The sequence below is a fragment of the Anopheles merus genome, chromosome 3L (assembly GCF_017562075.2).
Source record: "Anopheles merus strain MAF chromosome 3L, AmerM5.1, whole genome shotgun sequence".
NCBI lineage: Eukaryota > Metazoa > Arthropoda > Insecta > Diptera > Culicidae > Anopheles > Anopheles merus.
This window is the reverse complement of record NC_054085.1, coordinates 21,746,584-21,773,524: the sequence shown is the minus strand read 5'-3', so window position 1 is coordinate 21,773,524 and position 26,941 is coordinate 21,746,584. Positions and strand designations below refer to the sequence as shown.

The following is a 26,941-nucleotide window of genomic DNA, read 5'->3' as shown; positions in this document are numbered from 1 at the left end:
CCGAAGGAGTGATGGTGTGAAGGTGTACCGATTCCCGTTGCGATCCTGGTTTGCTGTTGAGTGTCGTAGTGTGTAGAAAGGGTGTTTTTTTCGGGTACTGCAACTGTATTGCGTTGTTGATTTCAGTTTCGTTGGGGAGCACGTGTTCAGGGCTGTCCTTTTGTTCAGCTTTCCTTTGCTATGTGTAGCCACTGTGGTAGTGTTGCAGTGGGGCAACCCTTGCAAGGGAAGTAACAAACAAATGAACTGCATTACGTGAAGAAAGCTTTTTAAATGGACAAAATCTTTTGGATACAGAGTTTATAAGGTCACTTGAACATGAGGGCATCATTAGTTCATGTCCACTTGATGTATTACCTCAAATATTTGTAACTTGTACTGATATCTATCACATTAATGGGTATAAATGGCAATATGACACAAAATTGGGGCGGTCCCGTGGTACAGTCGTCAACTCTAACGACTCACTAACATGCCCGTCATGGGTTCTAGCCCAGAGTGGACCGTCCCCCCGTAGCAAGGATTGACTATCCGGCTACGAGGTGATGAATTCAGTCTCGAAAGCCTGTAATAGGCCGGCATGTCCGCGTAGGACGTTTACGCCAAATGGAAGAACATGACTCAACATATATTGGAGCGTTTTATCAACACGATGTGAGTTAATTTTTTGAAACAATGAGTTAATTCAAAAATTGATGATAAATATTAGGCTACAAAACTTTAAAGAAGCCTGGTGAGGATATAATTTACATCTAAAGAGTTAATGCATTGCAAATGTAAAGGCCGGGCTACATTGATCGTACTCCGTAGTGTAATTTTGATTTTCACTAGCGCATCTGGCGGCGGCTGACCGAAGCATTTTGCCAAAAAATTTGGAGCCGCTCCAGAAAATACGTTATTTTTCCATGTTTTTTACTTTAACTGGGCTGGAAAAGCTTTGTAATTGATAGATAAATATGTTGTACAAGTATTTCAGCAGTTTTCGCAACAAAAAACGATAGAAAAACTACTTAATTTTGAGATCCAACACGACCATTCCCCCGACGACCAAAAAAAGCTTCCACCAGCCGCCGCCAGATGCGCTACTGAAAATCAAAATTACACTATGGAGTACGATCAATGTAGCCCGGCCTTAAAGGCCGGGCTACATTGATCGTACTCCGTAGTGTAATTTTTGTGAACGCGTACGCCATCTAGCAGCGGCGGGTTGAAGCTAGATGCTGACATAATTTATCTGTCAAAAAACCTTTTGCGTCGAGGAGGCTATAATTTTACCCAATGATGGATAGAGATTGGAAGATGGGGAAAAATGTTGCCCAGCGCTTTGTATGAATGACGATTTGTCCAGCAACAACAATTAACGGCCTACTTTGTTGCAATTTATGGACGTTTATCAACATTTCCTACGGCAAACAGGTAGCCTGGTCGAAACTTGATGAGACACCAAGTATGAATAATTTTGGCACTTAAATTATACCGACATCTAGCTTGCGCTGGTCGCCGCCAGATGCGCTAGTGAATATAAAAATTACACTTGCGAGTACGATCAATGTAGCCCGGCCTTAAGAATAATTATGTTCAGTGAAAAAATCAGGCATCCATCTGTATTTTATGTGAATTTTTGGATGACTGTCTGAAGTTCCTTAATATTATTTTCCATTTGCTTTAAATGTGCATTAAAAACTGCAAACTGCTGCGTTTGATTCTGACCATATTTTATGAATAATGTAAGCCTTTTGGCTTTTCAAATTCTGAATTTTTCAGTTCCAAATAGGCAAAGCCAATAGTGTAAGTGTGGTTAAAGAAACCAACAGCAATGCCAAAGCGAAATACGAAGAAATTGATGTGCAACTCTATTTCCTGTAATCCTGTTCGTCACTTTGTTACATATTAAACCTCTCCTGTAATGGTTCACTGCAGCTGCTTCATTCCCTTCCTCCCAAAACATCGACGAAAGCCCAGAACGAAAGGGAAACTCAAATACTTGAGCATCAAACCTAGCGCTACCCAGCTCTTCCCGTTCGACGCTCGTTTGTTCCCCCCATTAGAAGGTTAACCGATGACGGGCGATCCAGTGGGGGTCGTTGCGCTTTGGACCGAGGGGGTCGGTCGTCGTGGTGCTCCCATCGTGATCCGATTACATCATCGAGCCAGCAGCAATCGGAGGAGATCGGACTCCTCAACAGTATCATCGCGCCCGGCCGTTAGTGATTTTTCCGCCAAGCATTCCTGCCACGCGGTGCGCTCTCGGGTGGTTGTTTGGCTTGCATCGGCATGCCGGCATGTCTGCCTCCCACTGTCCCTATCTTCTCACCGATCGTACTCGGCTCATGTTCCACCTTGGGCCAAACGGTTCTCCCGAAGGGGGTTTTTTTTTGTTGTTGTCGGTTTGAACTATTCTCCCCGTACAACTCCACGCGTTTCATTCTTTGGCACGACCGCGGATTTGATGACCGCACTCTGATAGCTGATGCGGCAGCATCGACGGCGGCGGCGGCGGTGCATCGAACGGCTTCATCATCTTACAGCTTCATCTGCTCCGATCGCATTCCAGCTTTCGTTTCGTTTGTGTTAGAACATCGCGCCGCGGTACATTGACACGCGCGTGCACGGTCCGTTTGGCGAGCGATTACCACTCGGTGCATGGCGTTTGATATTCGGTGTCCTATTGAAGCAGCCCTTCCCCATCCAATCGGATATCGAACGTTTATTGTTCTCATCATTCCCTCGTGGCCATGGTTTGGGGAAGTGTCGTAGATGTGCGTGCTAGCATGGCTGCGTTTAACATCAGAGTAGGGTGCTCAGTGTGCGCTTTCAGTGTGCGTTATTCACCAATTTCCAACAAAACCCACTCTAAGCCAATAGGGGAGCGTGCGCTTGTGTTCTAGCTGTGGAGTGCAATCGACACAATGGGGTGCAAGAATATCCCTTCCAGCGAGTGAATGAATGGTGGAGCGTTATCTTGATAAGCCGCCAACAATAGTTCCTGACCAACACAACAACGACAACCAGTCAGTGGGATGATGGTTGTGAACTATCATCCGGCACTAATCGATAACGAACCCTGCTAATCCATGCCACATCTCTCTGTACATCCTATTGGCAGCATCGTTGCGATGCTCGCACAGCAGAGCTGTGAGGTCATAGACAATCGAATCTGTCAGGTTTGAAAAGGCCGGAAATGTTATCAAAAACTCATCAGAATCTTGGTATCGTATCCGATTTGTGAAGGATAGTTGATAGTGTACATTTGACAGCTCAGAACATGAAATATTGATGTCAGTAGGCATATGAGCAAGGATCATCTTACTGATAGGTTATTTTGTTTGGCTGGCTGAACATTCAGTGGGCATAATTTGGATGCACGTTTTTTAATCAATGGGACAGATAGCTGAATGAAACTTTTGTTGTGATCCAGACATTTTCGTCATAATGCATCTTCAAAATCAGAGATGTTATGGTAGATTTTAATTGATTAAATGAAAATAGAGTTAAATCTTTCAGTTGGATCGTAACTTTCCGCATCTAATGATGCTCAAATAATTAGAAACGTAAATTTTTTCGAATTCTGTTCAATTTCAAGAGATAGAAAGAAATTCTGTTTCTTATGTATGACAGGGTACTCTGTGTTGGAGGACGCGTCCGTTCCTTTAAATGACGGAAATAGTGTTCTATTCTATTAGTTTTTCACTAACCTGTAGCAAGTAACTAATGTTCTGCAAGTTCTGAATCATGCCGACCGGACCCGTTGTAGAGTCGTAAACTTGCGCGACCTATATTCCTGTTCCTGTTCCAAAGAAGTTTTGAATCATTTTATAAGGATCTATTGAGTTCCAATACTGGCAATGTTAATAATGAACATAAACTTAATTTTACTATAGTACGCATTGGAAGTTATGTTTTGACTCACAAACCAATTTGATTGCCTTGTTATTGGCATTGATTGATTGGCAATTGGATATTTATGTTTGTTTTGGATTTCATATGATATTCGCATGATATTCAGTATGTATATTCAATTTACATTACCTTTCTTTCGAGCAAAACAGAACAACATCCTATGAGAAAAAAAGTTCCGAGTTACTACACTTTTTTTTTTGTAATACTTTTGACACACGTTGCACGTTACAGGGTTTTCCAGGAGTTCTTATAGCTGTGGGACACTTTGTTGCCTCCTTCTTTCTTGAAATGAATTCAATGTAATGGGAATTGGACGCTATAGCACCCTTGTTGGACAAATCCAACAGGAAGTTTCAAGGATCCTGTTCAAAAAGGGTGCGATGTAGTCCAATTTCCATCATATCAAGTTCATTTCCCGTAAGAAAGAGTCCAGGAAGTGTACCACAACTATGAGAACTCATGGAAAACCCTTTATAAAAAATAATAAAAAATCCAATGTTTATAATGAAAAAAAAATCCTTGCTGGGTAATATCTCAAATCTGAGCTATTCCATACAGGCAAGTGATGGAACTCATCGCAATTGTACTGTATTCAAATTTGACAGTTTAACTCATGAGTTGACGTCTTGTTTGCTACTAAAGTTCAAACAGTGTTGGCAGACGATAAGAAACTCTAGTATCTAATTACCGATAGTTTTATAAAATCGAATGTTTGAATAATTTAATCATATATTTCTACAGATTGCATACCATGGGTCACCTGGGAAGAGAATAAAAATGTCGATGTGGATCAAAGAAATCTCCAACGGGTGTAGTCGTCCCACAAAATTCCTCAGCAACACGACACGAAGCTCGCGCTCCTCATGTGCGAGCCTTTAAGCCCTCAGGACACACCGGCGTACATTCCACATCGCACGTATAACGGTCAAGATCGCAGCGCATTGCTGAACTTATCGAAGGCAACTGCAAACCCCGCGGTCCGGCACAATCAGCCGACCTTATTGTACCTGACGGATGTGTATACCTGCCGTATCCTATACACACAGGTGGGGTGTGGTATTGCCAAAGCAAAAAGATGTCTCGCGTGGTGATTCTAGATCTAGCGATTACACCGCAATCTTTCTCCTGTTCTCCTCTGCGTATGTGTGTGTTGATCGCGATGACTATGGTAATGCAACAAACAACTTCATTTAAGGCGTCTTCATTCCTCGCGCACATTGCGCCCAATATGACCAAGGCAGAGCACCCCGGAGCACGGCTCTACCATGGCTCAATAAAATCGAAGGAGAAAGAAAAAGTGTACCTCCACAACACCATCACCCCCATTTGCATGATGGGGGTGCATAAAATCAAATCAATGCTTTTCAATAGAACTAAGACGCATTGGTTGGTTGGTTGGTCGGTTGGGAAGCGATGGCTCTCTCGCGCCTTGGAAGGGCATTTTATTTTTAGATCTTCTCGCAGGGTTTTGTTCACTTTGCCCTTTTTTTGTTGCTGCTGTTGCTCCCCGCGCTCCAACGATGCTGTGTGTGCGCATGAGGAAGATTTTAATTTTTGATTTATTGCCATAAATTTTCATTGGAAGAATTACTGCGCACCTGGAGTAGATATGACGGGCGGACGACGGTGACGACGACAAACCATACGACGATGATGATGACGTTGTTGGTGGTGTGCGGGTACAATAAATTATTGAAATGCGCAACTGCGCACGGAAATGAGCACGCTAACGCTGCTGGTGTGGTGATGGTGCTGCAAGAACTTTAGAAGTGACGGGATAACGGAGTTTTCGGCGAAGGAAGAGTAGCAGTACGCACAGACACACACACACAAACACAGGTGGGCAATGTGTTTTCATAAAAGGGCGAGCATCAGAGCGAGCTTCAGCACCCAGCAGCATCTCACATCGCGGGAAGGATTAACCGCAATCTTCATTGTTGCGGACGTGGATTATTGGCGGAGCTGGAAAGGCAACAGGCGTACAAGAAAGAGATTGACTTGCAACGGCTGCTTGGGCGTGCTATAAACTGTACTACACCGCGCTCTGGTGTAAACGGTCCAATCGGGTGGAGGGGACAGGATGATTATGGGGAGACCGCGATCTTCGGCAAGAAGCATTTCACACACAAACGCAGCGCGCAGTGCACAATACTTACCGACGGTGTTGTTGGGGGCAAGAAACTACCCTTCCTTCCTGTCTGCAGAAGCAATTGTGGTGAGAACAAGCAATTTACACTCGCACAGCCCTTCTTCATCCAGTGACGGAGCGGGGTTCTTAAGAAAGGTGTCCGTACCAGAGCACAACCACATTGTTGCAAGTACAGAGACTGCCAAAGTGTGTGTGTGTGTGTGTGGAGTGCAGCAGCACCGGTGTGACACCCACCCCCGGGGGGATGTTGCAAATCGAACGGCCGGGGTGGCAACTAACCGACGCGCCGAGGGTAATAAATTTTGAATTCTACTTTAATGAGTTCCTTGACTTACGCTCTCGCAACGGGCTGAGACGGTTTGTGCATCGACCTTTCTGCTTCCAAAGCCCCTTTTCGGGCGCTTCCCAAGCAAGCAGATGAGAATGATGATGATGATGGTGCTGGTTGAAGTTTGGGTGTATAGCGTACGGTCAAAAGTCGATTGAAATCCTATTCTCGGTGCTCGTAATTAATTACGTTGGCTTTCGCACTTTTGCTCCACGGTGGAATGTGTACCATCGACATCTCAGGCACATTAAACGCTGATTGCAAAGGTGTAGAACCTGGAATTGGTGTACCAAAGAGTGGCTGTGGTTTGAAAATTTGTAAAATAAGCGTATAAAAAGCAAAATGAAATGAGCATGAAATTGGACCCAGAAAATTATTATATCAATACAAACAGTGCGATTTTTGTAGACAAGTCAAGTTAACTTAATAGACTGCCAAAATTTCTCAAAAGATGATCAGAGTAAATCTGGAATTGTTGAATTTTCTGAATGGCAAAATTTATATGGTATTAGTTTCAATTGTTTGATTTATTCATGTATTTATTACTTTGTTTATTTTCTCTTCTCTTCTCTTCTTTGGCACAACAACCGCTGTCGGTCGAGGCCTGCCTGTACCCACTAGTGAAGTGAGCTTGACTTTCAGTGACTTATTGTTACCATAGCAGAATAGTCAGTCCTACGTATGGGGCTCGGTCTATTCGGGACTTTAACCCATGACGGGCATGTTGTTAAGTCGTACAAGTTGACGACTGTACCACCAGACCGGCCCAGACTTTGTTTATTTTATTTGTTTATATCTGTTACTCCTTAAAAATGCTCAAAAACAGTTTCTAACGTATAAATGACGCCTAAACTGTTGGTATCACACTTTCGACCTAACGATCGCTAGCGTCACGTTTAAAACAACAACAGACATTTATTGTTTTATCATAAAAAGAGGAAATGGTGTTAGTTTAAAAAAAAGATCAATAAAAAAATATGTCGAAGTGGTGTAAAATATAACGTTTGCATTAAAAATTGGACTAAATTGGTCGACTCTTCATGGATTTATTTTCACCCAAAATAACGAAGCGTAAATTGCATTTTTAATAATAATAATCCATGAGTGAAGAATCAAAATTTAAAACCTCTATCATCTGAACTCTAAACGTGATGGCCAAAACAGTGAACCAACTTTATTTAGAAGAGATCGCGTTTGCCGTGCGGCAGTTTGTGGTCGTCGTTTAAGCCTGTTCCGGCATCTCCAACATCTTGATACTGTAATACAACAATCAGAGCATCGGTAGAAAACCCAGTTCCTGAGGGACAAGAAGCTCCAACTGATGCTGAAAATGAAAACCAAGGGAAAAGTCGCTATATCGTTGCATTCGCAAATCGCGTCCACTGACTTCGCATCTCGCTAAAACTCAATGCAATCATTTTAGGGGAATTTCGGCGGAATTTCGGTATAACACCCAACCGGTCCAACATATCCCAGCTGCATCCCATCGAATTGTTCTGAACAAACATGATGCAAAAGCGCTACTCCATTAATTTTGTGGCGAAAACTGAAGAGGAACTGATAAAAAATCGAAGGTAGATCTTCAAACATGTCTGCACGCAAGTCTGTTTATACTTTTTCACTGAAACTGTTTATCATTATTCACTGATAAGCAGTCCAGAATCGCAGTGCAGATTTGTCGATTAAAATGTATTGCTTCTTATGTTGAATGCGTTTAAGTCAGCAATAAGAAAGAAGTAGATACCAAATTACTTACTTATTAATTTATTTCAAAGTTGAAAAACACACAATCTGGCTGTAACATTCTCATTCTAACCGTTTGACACCTTTGCATTTGATGGAACGAGCACAGCACGATCTAGTTTTTGGACATTTAACATTATTGACACCTTTCGATCGATCGATGCACAGTTGGGAAGAAGGTTACCTTTTACGGGACCAGACTCCAGTGTGTACGAACCGTAGGCGAAAGGTAGTTTTTTTGGGAGGCGAAAGTTTCGAACGAGAAGCTGGTCTGAACCCCTACATGGCTGCTGTGAATGCGTATTAGGAAGTCATCGAGGTTAAAGAACGGTGATACTTTTTTTTTAGACTTGTTTCATTCTTATTTCGTTTCATTTCGATGTTGTTTTTTTGCCTTTAACTACAAATGTGAACATGAAGCTTTGCAATGTCTGAAAGGCCAGACGCAAGAGTGCCTTACATTCTGGGGATCAATGTCCCCACGCTGCTCACACATCTTTTGCCCCCATTGAGTGCGCACATACATTATTGCGCCAACGGTAAGGGGATCGAGCAACATAAATCAACATCAGTTCTAAATCAAACAAAATAGATGAGCATGATACTTGACTTTGATCGGATCAAGCGCAAGTGTGAATGATACGCCCCTGGACGTGTGAGAGTGCGCGATGGCGGAGAAGGATTTCTTCGTTTTCGTTTTTGTTGTTACCTCTTTCCCCCTAATGTCCCTAGATATCCAAACGACTGTGATGAATCACATTACACCAAGGGGGTAATGTGGCTCACGCGCAGGGTTAAGCATATCCCACCCCATACTCTCCCCCCTTGCCAAATCCAAAGAAGAATGCCGTCCCGTGAGCAACCCCCTGACAGTGCCCAAGCGTCAAACATCAATTAAATAATACTTAATCACTCAATAAGGCTGCGCACCGAGTTCCCGCGGTGGTGGTGGTTCATCTATTCGATCGGGTATCATCGCAGCGTGTGATGTGAAGTTTGATCGGTTCGATCAGTTGCAAGCGATCGGACGGAGCAAGGGTGTCCAGGGGTTGAATCGATAGGCTCTTTTTTTTCAAGTGCTCTTCGAAAGCCAGAGATACCGACCAAAGATCTTGGCTTGTGACCCACACGCGCGCCACGCTTGTACCAAACCCTGTCCGGAACAAGTGAACTTTTATTCTGCTTTCTCGCGAGCCCCTTACACACGGTTCAGAACCTTCAAATACAGCACAGCAAATAGTAAAGATATATTTGTAAGCGACGGACAGTGCAGGTGGAACGTCTTGTTCGAACTTGTGCCTACATTCAAAGGGAGAGTTGGAGGTAACAAATGAATCTTCCCTTTGCTGCGATAATCTTGCACCCCCCATTTATTGATTTATCTCGGTTTCACTCGTCGTTCGTCAACACTTTTCCATCGCTTCGCTGCGGTGCGAAAGAAAAGGGAACGAGAGAAGGCGCCCGCCTGATTTGGATTCTATGTATGCGTGAGCGTTTAGCTTGATTCGATGGCTTGTTCTTGTGCTCTCAATGGTTGATGGTGGATAGAATTTAGGCGGCGGACGCATGGCTTGTGCGCTGTGCATAACGTATAGTTGCGGTGTATTAAAATCACATCATAACTGTTCTTGTACCTTGGAAAATTATTACCGAGCGTTTACAATTTTGTGCTTTCTGGAGAGCATGTTTAATGAATACAAAATAAGAGAAATTGAACAGGCTATTTCAAGTTTATTCAATATTCTTCAATTATAAGATTGATTACAACGCTTTCACGAAGTAAGTGTTGATTAACAATTATTTGCCTTTACCGTTGATTGAAACTACCGTTGATTGATAGCTATGTTTTTTTATTCTAATTGGAACAATTATTTAGATTATTTTACTTTAAACACTTAATATTTTTTGTTGTATGAAAGGTTTTTTACGTTTTTTCGTTCATTACGTGTAAAGATGGCATCTCTAGTGAATTTAGTAAGTTTTCCGATGTTCATCCAGGCAGCATTTTAGGGTTTCTAGTATTTAATCTATTTCTCAATGATATTGTTCACTCCTTATCAGACTGCCCGGTTCTAATAAACACGCAAGACCTTGAGATGTACTGTCTTGTGTGTAGTTCTAATGAATGACTCCGATTAAAAGGCTTTCTCTATGTTTTTGATGTTTGGTGCTCCTTATTTTTATTTTTTTTAAGGCTCCTCCTTAGTTATTTCGTTTACTCGCTCGAGAACATCTTTATGTTTTTAATTTCGTACTTTCTGACACTTTACTGCCTCGATTTGAAACTGTTAGGAACATTTGCTCGAGTAACTATAAAGCGACTTCCATGGAGAGATAACGATGCGTTGCCATCTTATCGCACGAAATGTCAATTGTTAGGCCTCAATGCACTTGAAAACAGAAGAATGATAGGAATTTTCATGTATAAATTATTAACTGGACGAATAGATGCACCACTCCTCTACTGAATAATCTATTTTTATTTTTGTTGTTGTCTCTTTAAGATATTTTTAACAATGATTCTACAATTTTCAATGACTGATTTTCGATATCGTCTTTTCTGTACTAGGGACTCTTTATTATTGATGTACAAGAATTTTAATTTGCATTCAAATGTCATTGATTTATCTTTTAGTGTCTCGAAATATAGAAGTGTCATACGAGTTTATAGTATTTGTAATTTTAGGAGACCATAGTTAATAAGACATTAGTTGAAGTTGTGTATGTAGACCACCGAAAATCGATAACTTAATAATGAATAAATATCTGAATGAATGTACAGTAAGTTAGCACTGTTTGCTCGTTCTTGAAGAAGTTTTTGAAGAATCAAACTGAAGTTAGACAAATTAAATTCAATTTCAACAGATACACTTCTAAAAAACTATCTGTTCTTCGTCGGAAAGCCTCAAACTGCACCAAATTCACATTCAAACAGCAACCAATTTCACCGACTAAGTGTCCGGCGGGAAATAAGTTTCCCGTAAGAATGCGGCACCGTTTAACGGCATAATTAAAACCCTTCACAAACACTTTTGCCTTTGCCGCTGCGTCGTTTGCAGCAGAATTATTGCTTTTGTTTTGCGTAAACTTAATCTTGGCTGGATTGTGCCTCCTTTTTTACCCTCCCTAACCCCCTGCATTCTTCCCGAATGCTTTATAAAAGTGTGCTACTAGGCAAAAAACGGCAAACACTCCATGCTTTGTCTCATTGTCGCCCTGCCGCTTAGCACATTTTCGATCGCTGGCGCTTGCTGCTAATCTTCCATTTACACTTTCCCCCCGCCGGCCATCGACTGCAGTTTGAGCGGTTGCGCTGCTGCTGCTGCTGTTAAATAGATTCTGAAATTGAATTAATTACGGTTACGAAGATAAAGCCGAACCAATGCTCTTTACGGGTAGAAAATCGACTTCCGGCAGTGTGTGAATGGGTAGGCACCAGGGCAGGGGAGTGTTCTAGGACGCCATCCGAGAAAATAATAGCAAAACCAGCACCGGAGAGTGGCAGGAAGTATAGCTGGGTGGGAGCGAGAGCGGAAGGGAAAGAAGTCACACTACGACAACGTTGCACGGTGCTTTTTAAGTAAATAAATTACTACCGCTCTGCTCTTGTTTCTCACTACGCCGACTTCTGGCTGCACTTTGTTGCGCGAGGATTGGGAAAATTAATGGGAGCGCACGGTACAACAACGCCATCGGAAGAGAGAGACGAGGATGCAAAGAATTATTGAAGGAAATTGCCAAGGAAAATGCTCATGCAAACGCTGCAGAGTCGCGAGTGATGCGGCGTAATGGGTGAGCGGAAATTTGATCTACTTTTGTTGGGAGAGTATTGCATTTACCCGGGTAGAAAGGATTTATAAATCCTTGGAACCGGTAAAAGTAGTAGATTTAATCAAAATTGGAAGAAAGCAAGATTCCAGCTTACCAGAGCTTTAACACAAGACTCAGTCAGTGACAGGATTTCTTTTGTACTCATTAGTGCATCAATAATGCATTATTGATTTGATTAGTTTTGCTTATTCGAATTTCATTTTTTAATTAAGTTTGCAGCACTTTATAGATATTTTTTTCATGGTGGATTTTAATCACTTTAAAGTCCAAAATTAACAACAATAAGTTCTAAAACTTCGGACTTCAAAAACTTCAGTACTTCAGAAAATATTTTGAGATCGTATTTTCAAAATTCGTATTCAATTTTCAATACTTTCAATTACATCTAAAATTGATAGTAGTCATAACATTGAAGCGCCCTCTGTTACAAAGAACATAGAACTATGCGACGCTTCTTAACGCATTAAAAATGACAAACATGTTTTTATTACCAATCCATCATGGCGGACTACAACCCTTAAGATCAATGTTTGTATTTCCTCTGCTTAACAACCATTCATAGCAAAAAAAGACATGATATTTATAACCGATCGCGATGGATTTGAAATTCCATTCCGTCTCGCCAGCTCACTGTCGCCAAGGCGCCCCCTAGCTGGGCAATGGTAGAATCGCGTCGATCATTATAAGAAACCTCAGTCGTCGTCGCGATTCCGACCCATGATGAACTACTCGATCGCGGCGGCGGCGGCTTAAGCTTGGCCGGCGGGATGCTCGCTCTGACGGGGACTTCGGGGCAAAATCGGGCAATTGAAACGGCATGGAGCGATGCCGCCTGTGACGCGTTCGTGGCACCGTAATGTCGATCGTGATGGAAGCGTTCGTAATTATCTCATAACTCTTCTATTAAATTATTATTGACTTATTTTCTCTTGCTTTGGTGCCGCCACCAACAGGCCAGCCGGTGTACAACATTGTGCTGTGTTTGTTTTATTTTAACGCTCAATTCCATGACCGCCCCAACCGGCGATCACGATGAGCAGCGATTTTATGCTCTCGTTTCGAATGGTTAGAGGTGATCGTGCATTACTCCGCAATGATATAGGTGGTGGTGGTGGTGGTGGTGCTATCGAATGGTTTCACTTTCGGTGCGATTCGCCTCCTTCACGACACTCACGAAGTGGCTGTGCTTCCGCACACGTTCGCTCTCTTTATAGGCTTTAACCACAAAAGAGATGCATCCCCCGATACAGTGATGGTGATCGGTTTTATGCTGCTCTCGACTGATGAACGGTTTGGTGGGATGAGGTTCATAGCCCCGCTGGCCGTCGTGCACTGTAGCAAAACGGTTCGAGCTTAAGCTACTAATGAAATTGAACCAGTGCCCAGTTCCTTTGTGTGGTACTGTTTCCGCCCGTGATTTATGGCCATCGTAATGAGATTTGAAAAGTGTACTTCTGCATCGTTTGCCTGGTACAGGCATTCAAAGCATTGGAGGTGGAGAGGAATATTATCGACTGGATTCGATCAGTGCGATTCACAACTACTACAGGCTTCTCGCTGCTGTCAGTAACGAAAGGCGCCCTGTTGATGCTGTAATTCCTGAACCATGTGATTGCATTGATGGCTTCATTTTGATGTTTTTTTGAACAATTTCCCAGTTTAAGGTTTGTGTGGTTTAGAAAGCATAAGAAGGAATCTAAATTGTGTTTCAAAACGGAAGTTTAGGTAGTATTGAAACAGACTTGAGATACTTCAAATGATATTCGATATTTCTGGAGAATCATCCGAATCGTCCGTTGACTCCAAGTTTAACAACCCGTATCAGTAAAAGTTGACAAGTGGATATGTGTTAGGAATGTGTTCTTGTTCAAAACAGTTGAAACTAAGCAACTAGGCGAGGTTTGGGCTAGGCGAGGCTTGGGCAATTCTGTTAATTTTCATGAAGGTGGGCCTTCAATAGTCCTAGTTCCTTCATTAGGGTGAACTAAACGTGAGTCGCGTGAGTTTACGAACAACTCAGTACATTATGATTTATAAAGAATAGAGGGACGTTGATTAGATGAACGAAGGTCGTTATATAATTTTAAAGAATTGAATGCATCATACAATTCTGGTCCTCTATTTAAGACGAAGCAGAATTATTTCCGTAATTAGTTCCTTGGAATAATAGTAACGCCTGAAACTATGCAATGAAACATATCAATGGGAGTTACGACTCGTTTGGAAGCCTAAGCCTTGTTAAAAAATAATAAAAATCACTGTTCTATAAGTACTTTACTATAGCCAGAATTTGCTTCATTCGTTTGCTCCTTTTAATAATCAATATTATATTAAGAGCTAGTGGTAATTAAGTCATCAAATTGTACGACTTAATAACACGAAATTCCCATCAATGCTCATAATAGGATTATTATTTACTACACGAAAAAAATGAAATCATTATCAAGTATTTCAATCACCAGATGAAATGTTTATTATGGCACATTGGTTCATTTACCATAATAATTCCAGCTGAATTTGAAAATGAGCAAAATAGTCATAAGGCTAAGCATTGCAAATTTACGACTATCTGTATTCCCCCAACATTTTTCGACGATAATTCATGAACCAATGTCTACATTATTTTACCCTGTTTAGGATTCCCGATAACTGGGCCACGAAACAAAGACACGCCTTTCGAACCGCATGGGTAATTGATTGAGAATGCAAGTCCCTTCCGGAACGCATTTTTAACAAATAATGGAGGCCCGATTTTCAGTGACTCAGACCTCCGCTCAAAACCACCGTTGACTCATCGCGATTGTTGTGTTGTGGCGTATTACTTCATCGCCATTGCGCAGCGACTGTCACCATTAGCCGAATGGTCACACTGGACTTTATTTCCATTTCCTACTCATGTAATGTTTGTTTTGACTGATTTTTTTTTGTTCGTTTCTTCCCAGTGATGTTTCTTCCCGATTTTGATCGATTTCTCCCGTTCGGGGTGGGCTTAGAGGGACAGAGAGTTGTGTAGTTGGGTGTGATTGAGTGCAAAAAATATAAGTCGGACTTTCGGTCGGTCGGACGATCGATCGATCGCGAGGTATGATTAATTAATTATTCACAATTGTGGCAGACCGTAAATGGTTCGATTGAGCGCGCACTGTCCGGCAAACTGAACCCCCTATTTGTATTATAAATGTGTTGCTTGGGTTGTTCGGTATAAGAAGGAAACTAAAACACAAACAGCGCGTACAGCCCGTGCTCTACCAGGGGGCTAGCCGAGGAAGGAGACCGCGGCATAATGAGCTAATCTTCTCGTGCACGAGACGCAGAAATCAATTGCGTTTTACGGTAACAAATTGCGGTGCGTAAAAATTCCACCACCAGTCGTGTGGGCTGGCATTGGACATGGGAGCTAGGAGCGGCGGGTGTGTAGGTATTTCTGTTGTGCAGAGTGTCTTCCTGCCCACTCCAAACCTCTCCAATCCCTCGGGCTCGGTTCTGTTCGATGTACGCGCTGTGCGGTACTGCATATTTATTTCGTAACGCAATCCTCGATTCGATACAGTGGAAAAGCTCTCCTGCTGGACCGCCGTTTGTTGCGGAAAAAAGCAGTAAAAGAAAACCATACAAACAAAGAAACCACGGTGCTATTTGGGAATCGGCTCGATGAACCGGGGCGCACGGGCGCAAAATCGATTAGAAGTCTTCCCAATTAAGTCACCTGAATAAATCAAACTCCCCAAGACGAATCGGAATCGAGGAGATAGATGTTGGAGCCGCTCCGGGGCTTCGGTTTCAAGGGTGATGGCAGTAGAACAGCAAAAAAAAAAAAAAATACTAACTTTACTATTTCTCCTTTCTCCTTCTTCTGCCCAGGCAGTCTCCCACGTGTTCTGCAAGTCTTTCGCTCTCTTTGCGCGTTTCTGGTGGTTCCGCACATAAGTCACACTCCGATCGAACCCGCTCGAAGAAAGGGCCTTGGGAGAGAGGTTCTTGGTTCTGTGCGTGCTATTACATTGCCCTTGCACCGTACCGAAATCCGTTAACAGTTTGTTTGCCTTTTGCATTCCTGATCGGTTCTCCGGTGCCCTGGGGGGCTGGGACGTGCGATGTTTTCGGAGCAATTACCGAGGTCGAAGCGCGCCTCGTCGTGCGCAGCTAACAGTTCTTTTTTTATTACTATCTCGGCATGGTGGCTTGGTACACAGCATCCGGCTCTGGTGCGAGGTGTTGTGCATGTGTACTTGTGCGCCGGTTGTAGGGCCGCATAAGGTTCAGGTGATCGTTTAGCGCGGCTCAAGCAAAAGCATGGCATCGATAGTGGATCTTTGCAAAGTAACTGTTAAGGGCTTAAAGTCGCTGAAATGCTTCAATGACTGATCTCTGAGCAGAGATTGAAGAATTACTAACATATTGTTAGCTTGTTTGCTTATTATAAACATATTTTGGGAGGGTTCTGGTACTTCAATCATAATTTCAGCATTTCATTCGTCTTCTGAATTGAATTCCTTAAATTCATTGAGTCTTCACATTGAAAACGAAAGCTAAATAAAATATAGAATTAAACAAAACAAACATGATCATCGGTGTAGCCTGGTGGTCCTGCGATATTAAAATCATAATTCCCTGCTTAAATGTTCATCATTCTGTTTTCAAGATATGGACATAATAGCAACTCAAAATAAGATTGATAATCCTTTTTGTGACAGTGTTTCCTTCTTGATGTAAACTAAAGAGTATTATCTTCTATTGTTGCTTATGATGCTAGTTTTCTTATCGAGTTAGTTATGAAGAATTATTCATCAGAAGCACCAAAAGGCAAGAGGTCGTACGACCTAGTAATAAGCCCCATCACAGTTCTTACACAACAAATTTAGAGGGCAACAGCCATATCCGAATGATAAAAAACTCATTTTTCAAAAGAGCTCAGATACTGTTTCGGCATGATGTTTGATTTATTCTCGCCAAAACTCGGTTACCAAATTATGTACCTTGATTATAATCGATTTGTCCTTTCACAGTGCGTAACCTCTCCATTTTCGACTAGAAAGGTACAGCCACTCAAACGAAGGAGATGGCTCCTTTGTTGCGAGTGTGTCATTGCGAAGATCAGACACTCCAATCTGATAAGAAAACGCACAAACTCCCCCCTTTCATTATCCTCTCCTGCTCTGTTCGAACAATAATGTTTGCACGATGACGCTGTTTGCTGCTCTGAATATGTTACATAAAGGGTACTTCTCCAAACTGCCATCCAAACGGTGCGTGTGTACTTTCCTTCTTGTGCCATTTTCGGGGCCATTGTGCTGGTCCCTCCGCTGCTAGCAGCATAATGTTTATGCTACGACCTTTAGCCCACCGGTGGAATCACTCCCGGGCGGTGGGGGAGGTTTGGATTTGTTTGCACTCTTCTCGTCGTCGTCCTCAGAGTGTGAAGAGCATGGCACACATGGCACACAGGATGAAGTGGATGATTTTTTCCCCTCTTTCTTTTTACCGGTCTTGCAATCCCGAAAGACACACACAAGCACTGCTTGGTGCAGGACAAACTATTTAATGAAGCGCACAAGCTTCCACCCGCTCCAGCCGATGAGCGTCAATGAGCAATGAAAGTAAACACGCCACATCAAACAGCTTTTGGAAAATGAAGAATCCAATTCAATCTCGCTCAGTTCCATCGCTTGAATGGCATCAAAAGACAACAAACGCGTGCGCGCGCGTGTATGTCTGTTGCTGTTTGTGTTTATGATGTTTTTTGTAACTGTAGTATCCTCTTTTGATTCGCGTTATTGGAGGGAGCTGGTTGTGCATTTACGTACGGACTGGCGGTAAATGGACAAGGGTAAATTAATTAATTAAGTAATTAATGATGATAACTGACGCGTTTTCTGACAATGATGAGCGATGATGAGGTTGTGTGGCAAAAACAACGACGCAATGCCCGCAACGCGCTATACCGGCATTGTTTGATGAACGGCTCTGCTCTGCACGCTACGGTCGGTGTCAAAGAGGAGTGAGTTTTTGTGTTTGCAATATTGCATAAATCGATGGCGAACACTTTGAAGGAACATCTTTGCCCGAGGAGGGGCTCGTGCTTTCCTCTTCAAAGAAGTGAACCGATTTAGATTTCTTTGACGTATGATTCCTGGGAGAAGTACAAGTGCCCTTACCTTTAAAGGTTATAGTTGAGCTGTGTTTAATAAAATCGCTTCGTTTCTTTTCGGGGCTGTGGTTTCGAAAACGTGAATTGTTTATTTGAATATTAATTAACGCCGGGCAAACTTATTTATTGCCGCTCAAGTACTAATTTTGTCCATCTTCTTTACAGGTACGTTTTGCACGTTGCATCCAATGCTGAGACATTGGTAATGGGTTTTGCGTATTGAAGCACTCTGAGGTAGCTCCTCAAATCGGTAAGTGATTTCCACCAGCGTTCAAATGCAGGCCACTAAGGCAAGGTCACCGGTAACATCACATCCCATCACGTCGGAGTTCGACAAGTCAATTGGCTTTGCCGAAACGGCAAAGCACGGCTGTCGCGGGTTACTACAGCTTTTCTAGCGAGTAGTAGGTTACTACCTTCACGCGTCCGATTGTTTTGACACCAAGTGAAGATGCTTACAACGCAGATGATGACGATGATGATGAGGCCAATTGTTTTCAGTTTTTGCAAACGAGCTAATGTTATGACCATATGCAGATTTTTGTTATGTTATGGAGCATGGGTTTGGATGTTAGTTGCACAATACCTTAGGTCCAATTTTCGGCGAAGTGAAGGTTAGCTTAAAGTGTGTAATTTTTATATTTTGAAGATATGGAGTTCGACTTCTTGAGACGATCTTTTATTAATGACCGGTTTTTATCAAATATTGATATTTGTTTTGGCATCTACTTTATGTGGATAGCACAGCATTACAGGGCTTACAAGATCATCAAAAGTCTTCATTTCCTGTTAGCTGAGATACTGTGCACATTTAAATTATTGGATCATCGTTACTTGCGTCATGATACTGATTTTAAGAGCATTACATTAACGTTGGGGAATTAGATATGCGAAGTTACACATTATGAGAAGATATGCTTATGATTTTGGAAGTCAGAACTTCAGCATTCTTTTAAGGATATTGAATAATATTAGAACAGAGCTGATCGTAAACACCATTGTGGCGCAGTGTAGCGAGTTCCGGTGGGTTGGTCATGTCGTAGGGCATGGTAAAGTAGCTTTAGACCGTTAAAAGAGGCCGAAGATGTATGGTAGGCTCACAATGAGATGGCGCATAAACGTCTTCAGTAACGGATTGGTAGACGAAAGTAAGAGACCGTTGGTAATTTCAACATCCTGACAAATAAGCCAATTTTATAAAGCTTCAATTCTTTCCTGTCAGATGGCGCTTTTTCTGGAGCATTATAAGGTAATGTCTGAGTATTTGCATTGTTACTAGAATGTGAGCAATGATTATAGTGCAACAATTGCCCAGTGAGCTAAGAATGGGGCTCCTTCCCCTTCCCCTTAAGTTCGTAGGCTGAAATTTCAACCAGTCAGCTGTTTGCATTGTAAAGCAGTTTTCGAGCAGCTACCTAAGTGGGTATAATTATCAGGGAGGCTAATTTATCCCAAGGTGTATGAATTTAGAGGGCTGATTTTTATCGCTTTTGTTTCTGAATGAAGATTTTCAGAGTGTTTTGAGTATTCGTCAAGCCTCCAGAAAGCTTGTTTCAACAAAAGTTTTCACCAGTACTGTCAAAAAGTGATATTCAAATTTTAATAAAAAACATGCTATGAGACCATCTGGACTACATACACCTTGATTCTAGATTCCATCATCTGCTCTCTTTAAAGCACCTTGGGATAAATGTAAACACCACCTTGTTTTGCCTTTTTTCTAGCAGGTACTCGAATCTAATTCTAGCTTTGAGGCTAGAATAATCTAGACTGAAAATCTTAGGCTAGTTTTGTGTGTGGTTTTCTATGGAGTGTTTAAATGATTTCAGCCTCCAACAGTCAAACTCCATACAAAACACTGACTAGAATCTTACAGAGCCATCATACTATGTCAGCAATGATTAGTATGCAACAAGGTATGAATCATTTTAGTATTTTGGGAGATCATTCTCTTAAGCTGGAATAGGAAATCAAAAGATACCTGTTATTCGCCATGGTTACTGCTGATGTTTTGAACTTAATTTGATTTACATTTTGATCACAGAATTCCCATTAATTCTGTAGTTTATAAAAGCTGGAATATACATTATAAATGTATGGAATTCATGTTATTGCTTCCTCTCAATATTATGTGACTGAGATACTCTAACACTGTAAGACATTTGGAAGAAGATTAAATAAAATTAATATTTTAACTCAATACACATTACGTTTTTCATGTTAGAGTATTATTTAAATATTTTTACATTAATCGAGTGTGCGCGGCAACTCAATTAACTATCAACTATCAATTAAATGGCTACAAAAAAATTGAACATGATTTAATTGGTTTGCGTGAGCCAGGCCAGGCATTGCCTTACCCACTTACTAATCCTTTTTTATGTCCTTCCTCTTACATTGCCGCTGATGGTTTGCTGTGAAACATTCCGCATTTTCCACATTGTTTCCTCCCACTCCCCACACGTCCCCGCTTGTACGCCTTTTTACAACGTCCCAATCCCAACGTTAGCTTGAAATATGTTCTATCAATAATACGGTATAAATGTGCTGCATTTTCTGCATCATTCCACGTCTCCCCGTCCCAAACCCGCCGTTCTGCAATGACGAACGGCGAAACCTCTCGTACATTCTGCCGGAGAAAGGCCGGTCGTCAGCAGGAAGGTTTGGATCGACTCGTACACCGGACCGGTGGAATTTTCCTGAACCCCAAGCCCTGTGTTGGTGGCACTGTGGTACGATTAATGATTAACTGACCATTACTTACAATATGATCCTCCATGATCTAGGATCAAAACCTTTTATTGTCTCCAGTTTTGCTGGGGTTTTCTTTCTTTCTTCTGTTGCTGTTGCTTCAGCGCGTTTTGCAGTTTTGGCTCACTACTGCCGCATTGCCGCGTAAGCCTATTACAATCGTTCCAGCACCGGTGTTCGGCAAAGGGAAAACCAGTTCCGCGTGGCGTGGAAGGGGTGGGAGCCGCCCCGGTGACAGAATCGTTCGTGAACTTGGCGGGTTTCGATGGTTGCACACACAAAACACGACACAAAAAAAAACCGGCAAGACCGCGTAAAGAAGAGTCGGATATAAATATCCACAGCCGCCCGGTCATGCAATCATGGGGAGGTGTTGAACGTGCGGGCGCTGGATGAAGCGAAAGAGGGCAAGATCCGGAAAGCTAACGGTTTTGCGAGACTTCGGCAGCCCGCGATCATGCAATCCGCTGCACTGTGTGTGTGTGTGACTGTTTCTGGATGCTGCTGCAAGTTTTATGCAATCGCGCAAAAGCTTTCTATCGGCTGCAGTCGGTCGTCCGGAACACACATATATCGGTGTGCGCGAGGGCCGACCGATCGTCACCGAAAAAAGATTTAAAATTGGAAACGGGGGAAGGAATCGAACGGGGTTGGTTGGGCGCGGTGGAGGAAGGCACAGCACAGATCGTTCTGGTTCAGATATGGTAGGAAAAACCGGTAACGAGACTTTTAAGTTCTGGAGCTGGAGAGTGCGCTGCACGGTGCCAGCGCATTGCGCAGTTTCTTGTTCCGCTGTGGGGCTGTGGCGCGGTGCATCGTCGTCGCCGTCTCGGTATGTTCATTTCTTTCAATGTTTTTCTTTTTCTTTCTCTTCTTCTTCTTCTTCTTCTTCTTCTTTTATTCCGCGACACAATTCTGCAACCATTAATGTGCACAAAATCGGACAGAGTGTGTGATTCGTGCTTTGAATGTTATTTTGTCTGTCTGTCTTTACGGACGGCGAGGTTAGCTTTTGTAGTAAAAGTCATGTAGTGAAAAAATAATAAAATATATTAATGTAAAGTTGTGTTACTGTTGTTGTTAATTGTTTTGTTTTTCAGCAAAAACTCAATTTTTGTAGGGAAAGAGTAATCTCCTAAAATTTCACAAAAACACGTAAAAAATCATAAAACATTTCTTGTTAAACATTTAACAATTTAGATTGTTTTAACTTGTCCTTAAGACTCGAGCCTAAATCGTATAAACATTAGCAAAGAAATTGATGTTACCAGCAGACTCCTAGAAATGGACAAAAAAGAACTCTGCTTTCCATCCTGCAAAAAAATAAAACTCTCCAAAGGCCCGCCAATACGGCCCTGCTGGGCGGCGGATGCGCGTTTTATTTATGATGTTTTCTCGCGTACGCAATTTCGAATCGCAATTGCAGCATTGTGCAACAAAACCGCCCGTTCGACAACCGAGGCAGCGGCCGGAGTGGTGGTACACCGCAAGGTCAGCACATAAGTTACCCGGGGAAGCGTTATTTTGCGACGTTAATGGATCGCTGCAAGGCGAAATAGGGATGCGTTCTGCATCTTGTTGTTTTGCAGCTTTGCCCGGGGGGTGGGCGTGGGGAAGCGCAGAAGAGGCGGATGCCTTCCAATACCTATAGCCGCTGCCCCATAAGCTCGTCGGTTTTCCGGGCTCGATGAAAGATTGTCCGTGCTCGCTCGGGTTTCATTTTCTTCCTGCTGCAAGCGCGCGTCTTTTGCCCGAGGGAAAGAAAATTGGTTGCAGAAAAAGAAAAGATGAGACGCTGTGTGTCTGTGTGTTTGTGTGATTGGTCAGCCGGCACCGGTTGCCGTCCCGTGCTAACGAATGGTTTTAATTTTAGCCAATGGATTAATGTGCACAACATTAAATGTACGTTAAAATCGATGCACAATGGGTTTAACCGGGTCAGAATCGTCCTTGGGAGATGGGTTGAAAGCGCAATGTGGTTTGGTTTCGAAATGCATTAAAATAATGATATCAAAATCAAATTGAACATGAAATAAAATATCATTTATCAAATTTTTTAAAAGTTTTTTTTAATTGTCTTTTTAAAAAAATAAAATAATTCTTAATAAAAAAAATGATTCTAATTTAAATTAAGTAAATTATCAAACGAAGAAATGACAAAAATGTGCTTAAAAATTAAAATTATGTCTTGAATTGATATTTGATTGATCAGAAACACTTTTGATATTACGTTTATTGATTTAAAAACCATAAATTTCACCTAAATTTAAATAATTCACCTGATAATTCCTTGTATTTTTCTCTATTGAATTAAACATTTCGCATGATTTATTTTTTATATTTTATTTATTATATATTTAATTCATAGCAAGTTAGACCACTGTTTTTCGCTTGCAGAACCAGGAGAACAACAATATTTCCCCTTGATTAGATAAAAAAAGCATAGAATGCTCTACGATATTTATTGTTGAAATTTAAAAATTCATCCTTTTAGTAATTCACTTTGAATTTATTGCGCGATCGTGAGCGCGATGGAAAACGAAACCTTTCCCCGCTGGATCCATCAGTCCCTTGCGTGGCTCATTACAAAAAAGTTTGTCAGCCCTCTCCCACGGCTTGTGTTTCCAGAGAGTCGGACGCTCGGTTGAAGTTCGCCACGAACTTCGATCCAGAAACGCCTGTCGCCGAACACAAAGCTGCACGCGCTGCGGTCATCGGTGGCCGTTTCGGAGAGAAACCTCTCTCAGCCGGGCTGAGGGGTGGTAGAGATCCCCTCCCAGGCAGCAGAAAGCAGCTGAGCGTTCCAACAGGGGATAGGGAACGTACAGAATCATCGCGAAGATGCATATACTGGGCCTAGCGATCGTGGACTCAAATTTGCAAACGACGGTGCAAACAGAGATCGATAGAAGAGAGCGATAGGAAAAGAGAGAGAGGCAGCTGCTTACAGAGAGAAAGAACGAAGGGAAAAAAGCAGAGCAAGAGCTTTATGCCGGAAAACAGGAAAAAGAATGAGCTGGAACCGAGCAAAAAATAGCGGAAGATCGCGCTCGCCATTAAAAGCGGATCCGCGGATCATGCTGTGGTAGAATCGGGTGCTCGAGCCTGTGCTGCTTCAAGAGAATGAGCAACGTTGGTGCAGCAGCAGCAGCAGCAGCAGCATTCGAGAGTGTACGAGAGGGTTGAGCGAAAAAAGCAGCAGCACCAAAAGGAAAGGGCTTCATAGGCCTCACCAGAGCCGCAACAGCCCGACGGAAAGGGAAGGATGCTTACTCTCCACCGAAACCGCAAAACGGGAAGAGCTTTCCGTGGCCGCGTCGAACGTCGAAAAATCGATGAGGAGGAGGAAAGCTGGCGCGCGCGGCCAAACGTTTTATTATTGACTCCGGGGGTTTTAATGTGGTTCGCCGCTGCTGGGGTCACTCAGTGTTCGTCAGAATGCTGCGCGGTGCTGTTGAGCTTTTGAACGCAGCGGACTGTCTGTGAATGTGCGCGCGCGCGTGTGTGTGTGTTTATGAGGGAGTTTATGCTTGTGTCCATGTTTTTTTAAATGTAAAAAGTGCACTGTTGTCACGGAGTTTTCGATTGTTTTTTTTCCTTATAAAGTGTCTTATGTAAATGAAATGTTTTAAAATTATTGTTATTTGATTTTCAAATCAAACTTTGCGATGTAATGAGTGAAAACTAAACACTTGGCAACAAGTTCCGAATATTATTGTGTTGTAAGTTTCCAGTGATGTAAGCTGCAAGTGTTCTTTGGTCGCAGAAAATCGCAATTATGAGCAAAGCTAGAAGGTGATTTATGCAGTGGACCGACAGTGTTTGTTGGAAATAGCAGTAAAAAGCTACGCTAGTGTGTGTTTGAGATCGTGATTTAATAGCATCTTGTAAATGGGTAAAAGCATAAAAGCGTGCCAAACACAAAACACAAACCGCGAAGAGAAGTTTCCACTGTTTTTTGATGGTGTAATAAAAGAGAAAAGCAAGCAGCAAACAGAAGAAGATTAAGGAAGGCTTCTCAAAGTTTGTCGCTGTACCCGCAGGCAGTACACGACCTGGCTCAATAAAAGCAGAACCCAATTTTTCCAATGTTTCGCTGATCGGCTGCTACAAACACGCGCAAAAATAAGGTATGATCGGTTGATCGGTTTCATTATGTTGGCGTTTTTTTAAAGTGCACAATGCAGGCTTGTGCAATGTGGCCTGGAAGTAATTAAGCTTTCTCCTACGTTTCGAAAAGATCGTCTCAAAAGCCCATCGTCTAGTGGCCAAAGATGCCACCGTCTAGACCAAACTTTTCTCGCAAATCTTGGGGTTTTATCGCGTCTCTCTCTCCCTTGTAGACGGAGAAGCAGGACACACACACCAGAGGAGAGGCAGGCGTACCATCAAAACAGGAACGCGCAAAACAAACCCTTGCCAAACGGGTTCGCAATGTCCAAATATGGCAAGAGGCTGTAGAGACTGGCGTGGCCGATAAACAAAAACAATCCTGCCCGGCGCTCGCTCGATCGCTCGCCAATGGGGAAATGTTCTGCAAAGGCTTTTGGTTGGGGCTGGTGCCTAGCGAGGGAGATGTGTCGCGATGGCCTCGCGGCAAGCGTCTCGGTCTGTTCTATCTTTCCAAAATAAATAAAAAATAAAATATGATCCTCTAGCAGCAGCAGCAGCAGCACTTCGGACACGCTGGTGTTTGGTGCGTTCCGGACTGCTCGCTCACCGTTCGCGCACATATCTTTCGCACGCGTTGTGTTTGCCGTTGGCGTGTTGGTTTATACTTTTAACACCACCGCGCGCCGTTATGTGCGGGGGTGGTGCAAAAGCAATGATAATTTATGAAAACATCTCTCGCGACTCTTTTTTTTTAGCATGCACATTTTTATCGGACAGTCGGTGGAAGGAAGCAGAACAGTGCAAAAGAATACGCGCGTATGTGTGAGAGAGAGATAGTTGGAATGATATTTGAAGCTTCTCTGAAGGTTTTTTTTTATCGCAAACCGACCCACCGGCAGCACACCAGGCGCCGAAAGCGAAGGTGTTACGAGAACATGAGGAGAAGCATAAATTAAATGGTACTTTTTTGTCTTCCTTTTTATTTGCTCCCGTTTGTTTTGTGTGTGTGTGTTTTTGTATGTAGTGTTGCAGCTGCTTATGGAAGCGTGAGTTTGTTTTGTGCGTGTGTGTGTGTGTGTCTGTGCAGAAGGGTGGATTAACTTCTGTGTGCAAAAACAAACAGAAAAAAAAAACACAGCAACTGCCGAAGCAAACGGTTTAACGTCAAAGTTCGTTGATCTGGAGCATGCCAAATTAGTGGGAGTTTGTATGCAAATGTGCTTTGCTGTGTGTTGGTGAGGATTATCTGTGAGATGCTGCTGAAAAAGTTCAATTTGCAAAATAATTAATCAAACCCTTGCAATCGAGTGCAATCGGGAATATTATTCGTTATTACTTAATGGGGGTGCTAAGACAGCTACGAGTACTATCTGATCATTGCATGGTTTTCAACTCTTATCCATAATAGAGTATAGAAGCTTATATAGCGTTCAATCGTGGAATGTTTTCGGATAAATTTTCTCGTTTCCTTTATGTGTAGTTTGTTGACAAATGGTTTCTTACTCGTAAGAATGGATGATGAAGTAAGCGTAAAAACCTTTTTGCTTCCTATTTATGAATGTAAGATCGCTAGAGAGATGTCTACAACAACAATATTGGGCCCCTTTCCGTTTTTAGATTGTAGGCTTCAATTTAAGCCTATTAGCCTGTTTGCATTGTGTTCCAGTTTTTGAGCAGCTATCAAAATGAGTATTTTATGCAGGTGGGCTTATCCCAAGGCGTATGAATTTAAAAGTTTGATTTTTATCGCTTCTGTTTCTGAATGAAGATTTCAAGAATGTTTTGTGTATTCGTCAAGCCTCCAGAAAGCTCTTTGGAGCAAAAGTTTTCACTCGATCTGTCAAAAAGTGATATTCAAATTTGGTTATAAAAACATGCTATGAGACCACCTGGACTACATACACTTTGATTCTGGATTCCATGACGTGATCTCTTTAATGCATCTTGGGATAAATGTAAACACCACCTTATTTTGCCA

General features: G+C 42.4%; 1 protein-coding gene across 2 annotated transcripts in view; it reads left to right on the top strand.

Moving 5' to 3' along the window:
- The window catches only part of LOC121600680, a 219,156-nt gene that overhangs the window by 71,905 nt on the left and 120,310 nt on the right, over positions 1-26,941 (top strand). The gene's annotated exons all lie outside the window — the stretch shown is intronic.